Source organism: Gordionus sp. m RMFG-2023, chromosome 2, assembly GCF_954871325.1.
Source record: "Gordionus sp. m RMFG-2023 chromosome 2, tfGorSpeb1-WG-v2, whole genome shotgun sequence".
Lineage (NCBI taxonomy): Eukaryota > Metazoa > Nematomorpha > Gordioida > Chordodea > Parachordodidae > Gordionus > Gordionus sp. m RMFG-2023.
The window spans coordinates 45,044,600-45,058,720 of NC_088776.1; the positions used below are offsets into that span (position 1 = coordinate 45,044,600).

At 25.7% G+C, this 14,121-nt stretch overlaps 2 long non-coding RNA genes across 2 annotated transcripts; one reads left to right on the top strand and one right to left on the bottom strand.

Moving 5' to 3' along the window:
• The first annotated feature begins 7,510 nt into the window (after positions 1–7,510).
• LOC135924959 (uncharacterized) lies at positions 7,511–8,197 on the top strand. Its single transcript, XR_010571465.1, has 3 exons — positions 7,511–7,697; positions 7,740–7,944; positions 8,012–8,197. It is a non-coding gene; the product is annotated as an uncharacterized LOC135924959 (long non-coding RNA).
• Positions 8,198–9,267: 1,070 nt separating this feature from the next.
• LOC135924636 (uncharacterized) lies at positions 9,268–10,276 on the bottom strand. Its single transcript, XR_010571346.1, has 5 exons — positions 10,026–10,276; positions 9,782–9,958; positions 9,708–9,740; positions 9,547–9,665; positions 9,268–9,460 (listed from the first exon to the last, which is right to left on the bottom strand). It is a non-coding gene; the product is annotated as an uncharacterized LOC135924636 (long non-coding RNA).
• Between the last annotated feature and the right edge of the window lie 3,845 nt (positions 10,277–14,121).

Here is a 14,121-nt window from a genome sequence, read left to right on the forward strand (position 1 = left end):
TGATGGCCTTCAAACATAAGTTGAAGGATCATAGGAGTACAGGCCTTAATTAGAGTGAGATCTAAAGTCGACTTTTATTTGGTGTTAAAGTCATCGATTTAATCTAATCATTGTTCAATTATGACAGTCGATAAAAGTACTAATAAATGTTTTAGGGATCTTAGACGAGATTCACGTGTATTTCTATGGTGTTAAAAAATATGCAGTGCTTAAAGCATGTCACAGTGATGTACAGACAAAATCGTAACGATTTTTACCCATCAAGAATACCATTCCGTAATAATATCTTATTTGTTTAGATTATAAATGTTTATTTTATATTTATAGAAGCTATCTATCCTCTGCAAGAAAAATTTTTCTACTTTATAATACCTTGAGGGGTTTTGACAAATTTAAAGGATTTTGAAGATTCTACCACTTCTTAGAATAGAAAATTTTGATTTTATTTTATAACTTTGTGTTTTGGATAAAATATTGTTGATAACATTGACTTGTACAAAATCGCAAACTATTTATGAATGTTTTCTCAAAGGCATAAGATTTTCTGCAGAGGAAAAATCGACCTTTTGATTTTTAAAGTTCTAGACTTAACACATTAGTGAATGTAATATTATATTAGCTTTAGAACCAGTTTATGCTGCACCTGAATTGATCATCATGCTGTTGAAAGATTCAATTATAAATCGATGAAATTTTTAAATCAAACATCATTTTTTACACCAAAGGAAATGGCGGGAAAAACATTCGTTAAAGAAGATATTAATGATATCTGTCATATTTACTCTTTAAATTTAAGCATATTTTTGAAAAAATGTATAAGTTTGGAAATATTTATATTATGACTAAAACGAGGGATGTAATTAATACACATGACCTGGAGGTTAAAGAATCTAAAGATTTGTCAGATTTTGAGAATTGTAAATTTATTCTATAAAAATAATTATATTAAACATTATCTAACTACTTCTGATGATGATTTTGAGACTTATGATTCAGACTGGAATTCCTTTATTTTACCTTATCGTTTACTTTAAAATTTTGCTGTTTTCCTTAATTTATCAATTTTATATAAATATTTATTTACCATCTCTAGGTGTTAAAAAATAATTAACTGGTATTGCGGAGAGCGTGGGGGGGGGGGGGTACTTTTTATGGGGTATTCTACTTCCATCGCTAGAAAGTGTAAAGGCCACTGGTGGGCTATAAGCGCCATCTTACTGTTTGTAAGTTGATTAAACGACATTAATGAGCATTAATATATTGATTCGATAAGACAATTATTTAACGTGCAAACCACAAAATGACACTTTCTATCTATATACACTTTTTATTAATGAATTGTCAATCTAGTAATTATTTACGTATATATTATAAATGACGCACCCCAATGTAGTTACAGATTATACTATTATAAAAGGCCACCACAACGTCACCAGAAATCATCCTCTAAAACTCGCTAAAATTAACAAAATATCAAAAGCCAAAAGAAATAAAAAGGATAAGAATTTCATCAAGCCAACACTCTTGAAAAGAACAAACATGGCACAAGATCTATTAGAAAATCAGAGAATATTAAAAATATTTTCGTTCATTTTCCTAAAGAACTTCGCCTAAATAAAGAAATGAATATACTATTGACAAAATCAGAGTAATCGATACCCGGAATTGCATAAATTGTCTGACGTTATATTGGCAGTGCCAGCAACTCAAGTTAGCGTAGAGAGATGCTATTCAACAATAAAATTTATACTTTCTCCATATGGATATATTTTGACTAAGGTAGAAAACATTAAAATTGTATGCCTTAATACTATTTTTTAAATAAATAAAATCAATATTGATGTAAATAATTTATAAATTAGATATTATTTATAATGTGCAATAATAAAATATACGTTATATATTAATGAAAAAAATGTTTTTCTAAATATGTAATTCGTAAGTTTAGACCGATTAGATATTTTTTAAGAATCTAATCTGAAATATTCGTTTCTGATCCCTGTTTTTATCAATTAAAAATGTGATTTGCTTTTCTAGATAGTACAGGGTGGGGCAAAAAGTTACCATTAACTTTAAGTTACTTAACACTTCTGTTATCATGTTAAAAATGTAATAGAGTTCTATAACTGTTAATGTATGAATTAATGTTAACTTAAGTTACTATATAAATTTTAGCCATTTTCCAAAATCTTTTAACGAATAGATAACCATCATATAATGTAAGCTTTGCAGTCAAAATCGGATAAGGATAAGTGTCCTAAATTATCTACATTTATCATTTTTTCAGTTATACGATTACATTGATTATTCGTTATATATTTTGCACGTATTCTTGGGTTAATGTTGCTTATTACCAAAGGCAATACCGAGAGAATCGTGATTTTACAATTTTTATTTGATATATAATACCAAAATTTATTAAAATGTAATAAGACCCTTATTATTTAACATATATTATAACGGAATCAAGTGGTTGAGTCCGGCAAAAAATACCATCCCCCAAGGACGGAACCACCAAATTAGATTAAGAAAAAAAATATGATCATTGCTGGGATTCGAATCCATAACCATCGGATTGGTAAGAAATGCTCTTGCCGACTAGGCAACGGACGCTTTCCAAAATTCACGATTTTTCAAATATATATTATAAATATATTTGGTAGTGCCGATCCAAATGAAAAATAAACAAAATATAAATTTGACAGGCAATACCTTAAGGTAGTAAGCATCATTAATCCATTCTATGCATATAAGCTATGTATTTGTATACAATTTTAGGTATATTTATTTATAAATTTTAAAATGAAGAATATATCTTTGCGAATTTCAAATCTGTGAAATGGAAAGTAATTTACTATATATTTCCCCTATACATATTATTAATAATATAAATAATTTAAGAGATTCAAAGTTATTTAAAAAAATAAGGTTTGGATAGCATTAGGATCCAAATAATTTCTTTTTTTAAACAATGCTTTCTTCTTATAGTTAGTTTTGATCCTCCAAGTGTGCATACTCAATAATTGTATAATATAAATTAAAGTCCTGCATCAGATCTATTGTCATAAAGTCTGGTCCTAATGCAAAGAATTTTAGCTGGTCATCTTAGTTGAATCCCCCCCCCCACCCCTCCTTTAACTTTATGAAAGGAGTTTAGAAATTTTGATTACATTTTTAATTTTAAATCTGCTGACATTAAAAAAAGCAGCAGGGTGCAATTAAAAAGTGAGAATACATTTGGCCAACATCTAAATATTTCCCCAGTAGACCATATAGTGTGTAGCCTTTATATAAATTAGTATAAAAATGTACAGCAGATGTGCATGATTAGTTAAATATTTTTTTTCTAAACAAATTTATGTGGGAAAAATTAATAATTTTTTTTAAAAACATTTCTTGCCATATAAAAATCAATTTGTTTTTATAATAATAAAGATTTTAAAATAAACTGCAGCTTAATTAGATCTGTGCCAAATTGAGGTGATACCGTATTTTTACATTTTCTAACGATAGAAGAAGTAAAGTATATTAATAAACTAATATTTAAAAAAATTACCCAAGATTCTTGTGTATTTTTATTTTCTATTGTTTTTAATAAGAAAGAGCTTATAGGGATGAAAACTATGCGAATTTAAATTTCATTAATTAACAAAGACATCAATATTTTATCTCCTATAAATCCCCTTGATTTGGAGGGCTAACGCACAAAGATTTCCAAACTTTGGAAAATCTTGCAAGTATTTGGTATCTCCTGCAACAAGTGTTCCATCAGAATGTATCCCCCGGGACATCATTCTTGGTTATACTCAATTGATTTTTTAATTTTAATCACAATACTATTCATATTTTTATTAAAAATTATATATTATAAAAATATTTAATATAAAGCTATCTATATTGCATTTTTTTATTTATAAAAATTCAAATAAAATTAAAAAAACAAAAATGGCTATCAAGATTTTTTATTAAATCGTTTAATATAAAGATAATAAACATTTTTAGTAAATATTAACACCCAAAAAAATCCCTTCATAACAATGTTAATTTTTTATTTTTACCGGTAATAAGAAAACACTTGAAATTTTTTAATTTTTTTTTTATATTTTCCAAAGTAAAATTTTACGGGCTATAAAATGATATATAATTTGTAACTCTATCTTAAATATTTTTTAAAATAACAAGATTTAATGAAATCATGCACTTAGCAATTTTCGATTTTGAAGGTGTATATCTTTGGATCTGGTTGACCTAGCACTCTAAAATTTTGATTTTATTAACATTTACAACATAAATAACTAACATGCCAAGTTTCAATCATTTTTGAGATGGTCGGTCGAAAATCTCGTTTTTTTGGTCAATTTGACGTGGAATCACCCATATTTTAAAATAATTTGTAAACAAATTAGATAGATAAATATGCTTTAAATACATATTAGTTCATTATAGTAATACACCAATAACATTTTAGAGTATGGTCAAATACTCCTTCTGTCAATTGACCGACTAGCCAACCCTGGTGAAGATAGATATTCAATTGCTCCTTTAAATTTTGAAATAAAAATTAATATTTCCTCTAGAAGATCCAATTTATAGTGTGAAATAATGCTTTCCAATTCCTTTAACAACATGATTAATTTGATTATGGTTCCATAAATACATTTAAGCATGATTAATACATTCTGCACTCTGATGCCAATAACTTTCTTTTTTGGTCATTATTGATATTATATTGTATTGTCAATTTGAAAATGGGTATCAGTAAATATATGAATGCTATCAAGATCTAGCATATTCAACATTAGATGTATTGAATTTAGACATATTCTAATGACATTATACAATTAAAACAGTGATGTTGACAAATCATTAGAATAAGAATGAATGTATAAGGAAAATTTAAAATTATTTATGCACAAGTGTGATTTACATAAACAGCAGTTTTTGGTGAGTTCAAAAATATTGGCAGCCAGCAAATGGCTGTCCAACATAAATCTCAATCTTTATATCAGATTTAGTAAATAAAGGAGATAGAATATTTATAATATCAAAATTTTGACATAGAAAACTCATATATTCTATGATAATATATTAATTAAAATCACAATATGAGAGGTATTACACTATGATTAGATTTATTACATAACTGTCATTGTATATTTTAAAATATCACATTAAGAGTTAAATCATCAAATTTAAAAAGTTTATACACTTATTTCCTGAGTAAAAGTATTTGGAATTTTGGTGCCAATCATAAAATCATCTAAGTCATATATTACTTTAATAATTAATGAACAACTGGGACATATAGCAAGATCCTCTCCAGCTTCTAAATCTTCCTTTGATATTTGAAATTTATCTCCACAAGGACATGGATAAAAATACATTTCTGAATTAATATCATATTCAAAATCTTCAATCTCAATTTCATCATGATATATAGACATTATATAATTATTTTAAATATTAAAGCCCAGTTTTTTCATACACTCTTTATGAGCTGCTATTAGATCTTTACAATTTTCTTCGCCTAAACATTTAAGGATAAATTAAATACTATTTAATTCGAAATAACCTTTCTTTAATATACAACTATCTCTGGCTTCCTTTGTTTCTGGGCAAGAACAACAAGCTTTAGGTTTTTTATCTTCCTTTTTAATTTCACCTGATTTATCTTGTTTCTTTGTATGTTTGGATTCTTTATGATCAATGGGCTCTTTTTCTTTTTTCATTTAAATATAATATATAGCCTGAATTAAAATATAAAAAGCATTAATTCTAACTTCCAAAAATATTATAATAAGAGAACATCAGAGTTCCATTATTGCTTTTATATCTGCAAACTTTTAAAAAATGATAAATTTATAGATGGCGTATATATTTTATATTATCAAATCATATAATAAGTTTATTCTAAAACAATAAATATACAATAAAGTAATTTTAAAAGCCAAAATTTTATCTATTATATTGCATAAATTTTTGAATATACAAAATGATTAGCTTATTTTCCTATAAGTTTTATGTTAATTTTTGAATTAATCCTAAGAGAATATCTAAAGTTGAAAAGAAAGCTTACCTAAGCTGTCTGAGAAGTTGTATAGTTTATGAGAGTAAAACGTGGGTTTAAATGTGGCTCCCGATGCTTAAATTAGAAAGATTGGATATGAGAATGGCTAGATGGATGTGTGGGGTATCTCGGTGAGAGAAAAGAACTTTAAAGGAATTGCGAGCAATGTTGGGTAGAAACAATTTGAGCGATAATGAGAAGAAAACGACTGATTGGGCATATGGAGCGAACGAAGGATAACTGGGTAAAGAGATGCCCCTCGATGGAATAAAATAATCGAATCAGAGGGGAACCTGGCCTATCCAGATATATCTGGAAATCTCCATTAAAACTAGAAAATGAAGAGATAAACTTGATTTAATATTCTTATATTTTAATAAAAAAATCTGAAAGATAAAAGATTTTAGATTGGGGTTATTAAAAGATTTAAATATGATGGTTAGAATTAGATTCTACACTTGTGTTAGATATTATTTTGATTAGCGAATACATATATATTATAACTATTTATAGTAGAAATACATCTATAGACATAAACTCTGTTGTAGACAGACAAAAACCTGCCGAAAGTCCGTTAAAAGTGGTTATTAGGGAGGAGCAAATCCCCCTATAAATCATATATAAATACAGTAAAAAAATATATATATATATTTTTATAAATAAATAGCACACTATTATCTACTTTTATAAAAATTTTGCCACGCCCCTGCAACCTATCATTCTTCAATATAATCCTATATTTTTTTTCACATTTAAGTTTCACTCTCATTTCATCCTCTTGATTTCAGGTATGCCAAGATTTATTATTTATCTTTATGGAATAGTATATAATTTACAATCTTGAATAAGGTATTTGATTACTACTAACTTTTATAAAAGATATATTATTCATTCTTCTTTAATCTGTTTCTCAGCATCCTCATTCTATTATTCGAAAACCTTTCACGCTCTTTCTATAATAACATAAAATTGAGAACTAGAAAATAAATATATTTATCATGTAAACCTATAGCTAGAGAAGAAGCTTAATCAACATCATCTTATTTGTTCACTTTCTCCATTTCAGACCGATCAGTACTACTTTTTTTGTTACAATCTTCTCAAATATTTTTTTACTATTTAATACATCGTCTGTTAGAGAACCTTTCTATTTAATTATATTCAATTGGAAAAGATTAAAGCTAACTTGTACTCCACAATTAATTCGAACAATTATATTGATAAGTGTCGTCCTAGATATTTTTTAAAAAAATTAAGAGACATACTTTTATAATAGTTTAAGTATAAAAATATGGTTTTTAAATAAAAGGTAAATCTTTCGTAAAAGAATGAAGAAAATTCATTCCCAGTCATTTTTGAGGTTAATGATGCTTGGTACCTTAAGGTACCATCTATCAAATTTGAATTTTGTTCATTTTTCATTTGGATAGGCACTACCAAATATATTTATTTATAACATATATTAAATCTTGATTTTTGGAAAGCCTCTATGGCCTAGTAGGCAAGAGCTTGGCTTACTTATCCTATGCTCCCGGGTTCGAATCCCGGGAATCTTCATGTGTTTTTTCTTATTCTAACTTGGTGGTTCCATCCTTGGGGGGATGATATATAGAAGGCCGGACTCGACCACGTGATTCCGTATTAATATATTAAATAATAAGGGTCTTATTAGGTTAATGATGCTTGGTACCAAAGGCAGTAACGAGCAAATAGCCATTTTACAATTTTTATTTTGATGGGTACTACCAATTGTGTATTTTTATTTTTTAACGATACGAATCAAAAACGAAACTAGTATATGTCCGATATGAAACTATTTTATAATTTTTTTAACAACAATGGAAAGCCATTTTGATTTAGGATTAAACGATAGTCAGGTAATATTAATATTTAGATAAATACATAAGATAATATAATTATATCTTATAATCTTTATATCTATAGATCAGTCAATACATTTCATGCAATTATTTCTTAATAGACTATCAATCAATACAAATGTGATACTTCAAACAATATTTTCTTAAATTATACTTATGCAATATGATTATACTTATTAAATATTTTGCAATATGATTATACTTATTAAATATTTTGCAATATAGATTATACTTATTAATTTTTTATGATTCATAGACAAATAATAAATAGATGAAATACCTTTGCTGAGGCTAAATTTTTTAGAGAAGTAATAACAAAAACTTAAGTTTGTCTAATTATATAAATTTAAAGATGTAATAACAAAATTAAAACTTAAGTTTGTCTAATTATATAAATTTAAAGATATAATAACAATCAAAACTTAAGTTTGTCTAATTATATAAATTTAAAGATATAATAACAATCAAAACTTAAGTTTGTCTAATTTTATAAATTTATAGATATATAACAAAACATAAGTTTGCCTTATATAAATTTTTATAACATACTAATGATTACTTTTAATGTGGTTCACAGTTATTTTTGTATAAAATAATATGCTTGATGACTATCTCATTAATTATTTTATTAATCACAGCTAGAATATGTTTGCACAATACAGTATACTTTTACTGGATTTCAAGTTAAGACAGCTCTATCAGATCAGGGCCAAACTTTTTTTTCTTAACTAAGCTGCAAGACAATTATTACTTTTTGTGTAAGATTCCATGATTTTCCTTATATTATTCTATTAATATCTTCTGTTTTCATTCAATTATTAAGGTTAATTGTTGGTACAAGTATAATATCATTTGACACTTAACCATTTATTAAACCTAATTTTAATATATTTCTTATTTTTTTAGATAATAAATGGAATATTTTAGGCTCAGATAAAATTATAAAGATATCTTAGACTGGGCTATTTGTTAAAATTTATACATCATATGACAAATCAATTTTGATAAAAATGCTAATTTGTAATCACTTGAACAAAATCTTGATTTTAAAATTTACATGTTATTTTAATTTTATTAAAATCATTTCTACAGGCAAGAAATTAAAATTAACAAATATTTTAATGTTTTACTCCAGAATGGAAACCTCAACTAATACCCAATAGGCCCTTTATGTAGTAGAAAAAGGCATAAATATAAGATTATATATCATAATGGTTAATTATTTTAATTAAACTTTATTATAATTTTAAATCAAAGATGTGCTAATATTTGTAATTTTCTCAAAAAATAATAATAAACACATAATTTATTTATTCTACTTAATCATATCATATAATTTATTATAATTATACATTTATTTAAAAATATGTAATATAAAAAAATATATATTTATTTCTTTAAAAAGCATAATGTTTTTATAGAATTTCAGAATTTTCATCTTGATTTTTGAAGGAATTTGTGGTTACAATTTTTGACAATTGATAAGTTGGTAAATTTGTTTTATTTCTTAAACCTATAAATAAAAAGTAAGTTATAATAAATTTCATATTTACTTAAAGAATTAAAATATTAATATGATATTGAAAATAATTTAGTTACCAGAGTTTTGAATAACATCTATTGCTTTGGGGGTCCCATATTTTGAAAGTGATTGATTAAATTTACAAAAACAGGTTGCAACTCAGATACTGCTATTCTATTATTCTTTGGGAGAGAAGCTATAAAAAATACAATAATGCCATAATAAATATATATTTTACTGAGAGGATTTTTGTTCATTTTATTTTCCTTGCCTAAATAAAAATATTCAAAAGATAAAAGATAATTTAGTTACCAGAGTTTTGAATAACATCTATTGCTTTGGGGGGTCCCATATTTTGAAAGTGATTAAATATTTAATAAGTATAATCATATTGCATAAGTATAATTTAAGAAAATATTGTTTGAAGTATCACATTTGTATTGATTGATAGTCTATTAAGAAATAATTGCATGAAATGTATTGAATGATCTATAGATATAAAGATTATAAGATATAATTATATTATCTTATGTATTTATCTAAATATTAATATTACCTGACTATCGTTTAATCCTAAATCAAGATGGCTTTACATTGTTGTTAAAAAAATTATAAGCTAGTTTCGTATCGGACATATACTAGTTTCGTTTTTGATTCGTATCGTTAAAAAATAAAAATACACAATTGGTAGTACCCATCAAAATAAAAATTGTAAAATCGCTATTTGCTCGTTACTGCCTTTGGTACCATGCATCATTAACCTCTTATTACATTTTAATAAATTTTGGTCGGTATTTAGCAAATTAGATTGGTATTTAAAATATTTCCATACATTCACTTGGTAGTAAGCATCATTAACCCATTTTTGACGGGCTATCTACTAGTTTGTAATAATTTTATGCGATAAAATTCTAATTTAAGCAGTAATTTTTTTAAAAAATAAATAACTAATATGTTCTAATCGTAGGGGAGACATAGGATCTTATGAGCCAGAGGTTGTTGCGAGCCTTTGAGTTTCTTTCTAGAATATTCAACTCTAATTATTAATTGAATGACTGTATTATGCATATGAAGTTGTAATTTATTTTAATACCGGATCACATATAAAATTTTAATAAAACAATATATGATTTATACCCTCAAAAGTAACTTTTTAAATGCTGTAATTTATCAAAATAATAAAGTTTTTAATTTACCGATAACTATCTTATATAAAAGATTAAAACCAATTCTATATAAAATTATTCTTTATATGAACAAAAAATATGTTTAAATTACAATAAAATTAGATAAAACAGATATAAATTAAAATTAATGAAACAACAAGATTTAAAATATCTATATAGAGACAAATATTCAAGAAATTATATAATATAAATATCTAATAAATGTATCTAAAGTGTTTATGGATCTTTTTCAACGTAATGCTTTTTTGGGCACATGAATCCTGTTGCAATTTTAATCTATCCTTTATTTGTTTAAATTGTCAATAACTTTCATTAATTTTTATGATTATTTTCCATTCTGGCTTACTTTTATCAATAAAGTAGTGCAATGATATAAATATAATTTTTATATTTAAAAATAATCAATATTGGAGCTCAAAAGTCTCTCATGAAAAAACTCCTTTAATTCTCGGGTGTAACTCATTCTTTCCCAAAAAAAATTTTCGGAAAAATTAACACTGTTAAAAAATTATTGTATAGCATACAAGTGGAATAAAATGAGATATTATTTATTCAATATTATCAAGTACTTTTAATTTTATTGACGTATTCATTTTAGGGCTGGCATGCTTTTCGGTCTCAATTTTACAGATGAATCCTTAAGATTTATTTTTAAAATCAGTGTTTTTATATTTTCATTCTAAGAGTATTCTACGTTTTCTTCTGTTGTGCAATTCTGTAATTTTCAAGCTAAAGGAAGAATTCTCCGTAATTAACGTTCATGAAAAATCAAAACCGGAATCTTGCAAGATATGTGTCTTGTTTGGCCCAAGATATGCTGAAAGAAATTTAATAGCTTAAATTGTATATGGCAGGGCCTGGCATTAAGTGGTCATTTGAATTCAGGAAACTTGAATTTCGTTAATAATTATAAATATAATTTTCGTTGTAAAATAAAAGGCATTAGGGGATTTCGCGAAGAGTTTTATTAGTATCAAAAAGATTTCTACATATCTCCAGCCACAGGATTGAAAATGAAATTATTGATATTTGAATAATATCATTTTAGAAAACTTAATTAATGAAATCAATTCTGCCCCATGTTTCTCAATTGTGACAGATCGGACTATAGATATTGCAGGTAGTAAGCATAGTGTGTCATTGATACATAAAAAATAATATTAAAGATGTTTAAATTTATTCATCTTATAAACATGACTAGGTCTGCTATAGCTTAAGTAGAGCATCTTTAAAAATTCAAAGTAATAATTAATCACATTGTTGTAGCTGTTGAAAAAAAGAAGAAATAAATTTAATATAATACATAAAATGTCAGTTATTTTCTGACAGGAAAATTAGTCTTTCCTGGTGAATGGGAAGAAAACGAAAAGAGATCACATGGGTTATTGTTGAATAAAAATCCTTTGTTGGAGATTTGGAGTGAAGATATTGGATTAATTGGAGAAGATGTCAGCTGGGAGGAACAAAGAATGGACCTGTGGGGATGAAGAATATATGAAGCTGGATAATTATTATTTATAATCTTTATATTTTTTTAATGGATAGATAAATATAATTATGAATAAATTTGGATCGTTTTATTGTTGCCGTCGACAGGATCTACTTAGGGATTAATGCGGAACACAATGCAATGTAAAGGATAAGAAAGTGATGCATGTACAGAACCTGGAGATTCAAGAGTTATTTGTTATAAAAAGGTAAGAACCATTTTTTTATGTAATTTTGAATTTTACTGTGAAACCACAACACAAGTACTAGAAACTATACAGGGGTAAGTGAGATTAAGGGGTGAGTTTAAGGGTTTCTATACTTATATATTTAGCTTACAAAGGGTAAGATAGAAAGTATGTAATGAGTATTCGGCAGGAATATGAAAATAAGATCAGGAATTTAAGACAGTAATATTTGGTATATTATATGTCTAAATGTATATTGTACATCCATATGGTCTTATTATTTGGTATGCCTTAAAACTCATTGAATGGTGTTATAGGTGTTCCGTCATAGGAAGCTAAGACCTCAAGATCAGCAGGACAGAAAGGATTGCTAAATTTTAAATATTTGAAATTTAGGAAAATATATATGGAAATAGACTTTTGTAATAGTGTGTATTATATAATTATGCATTTTGGGTTTTTAAAGGGATGGACATGTGTGGGATCATTTATTATTAATTAATGTTAATATATTGTATTTGTAATTTAGTTTAAATTAAGGTTGATATGTTATTAAGGGATCTATTGAGGGTGAGTTAATGTTGTTTATTTTGAATTAATTAACCATTTTTATGAAATAGGGTGTAATGTAAATTACACATATGATATATTTAAGTTATGAATGATAATTTAAAGGAATTGAAGTATGATGAAGTCAGAATAATATCTAATGTTAGAGGTGGATAGTTATTTTGATTTAGCGTTTGCATTTGATATATATATAAATTGGCTAGGAATTTATATGATATATTAGCTGATGTGTAATATTTTTTTTTTTTAAATTATGAAATCTCTATATTTATTATATATATTTTTTTAAATTATAAAATTTTATAAAAAGTTTTATTTGCAATTATTATATTATTTTTATGGTATGCAATGATGTGAAGGGAAAATATTTTTACAGATAAGGTCAGCCATGTTGATGGGTATGCCTTGAGGTGAGAATATTGTTTAGTTTGCATACTGGAGATAGTTTTTTTGTGTAAATTTTTGCTGCATTTTACATTTTTTTATCTTTGTAATAATATAGCACATCACATTTTACTATTTATTTTATGAACATTTTTTTTAAAAGAAAAGACTCAAAGTGAAGGTGTATTAAAAATTCATACCATATAGCCCATTATATTCTCAATTTTTGTTACGTTGCATTCTACATTTTTTTGAATTTGTGCTCATTGTGATGGCAGAGGTAGGTAGAAATGGTATATTTTTCTTAGGATACTGAGTAATTCCTAGATGCGAAATATTGTATTTTCTACGTAGTATATATTTTTCCTCCCTATAAAATATTAAATTTATTTCTATACATATGTTTTGTAATTTTATTTAAAATCTTTGTTCGGCAAAGTTTCGCAATTATTTTTAATACCTAAAGATGGATTTTTCTATTCATTTTAGGAGATATTTATAAAAATGTAGCTTTGTTTTTTTCACATGACAGAAGGAAAATTACATGTGTTGAAATTGCATTTCACACATAGACCATGCGTTCACATTACATTATTATATGTAAAATCATTATCTCTTAATTACCATGAATCATACCCAAATAATGTATATTATAGCTCATATTTCCCAAATGTCTTAAAATGAATGAATTATTATGTTTTGCTGATATTACATTGTCCATATTAATGTTCCATAGATTATAAATGCAGATACCCCAATGTACATGTCATTATTTATAATATGTGTTTTCGCGATTATATATTGAAAGATATCGGCGATATTATATTATAAATCA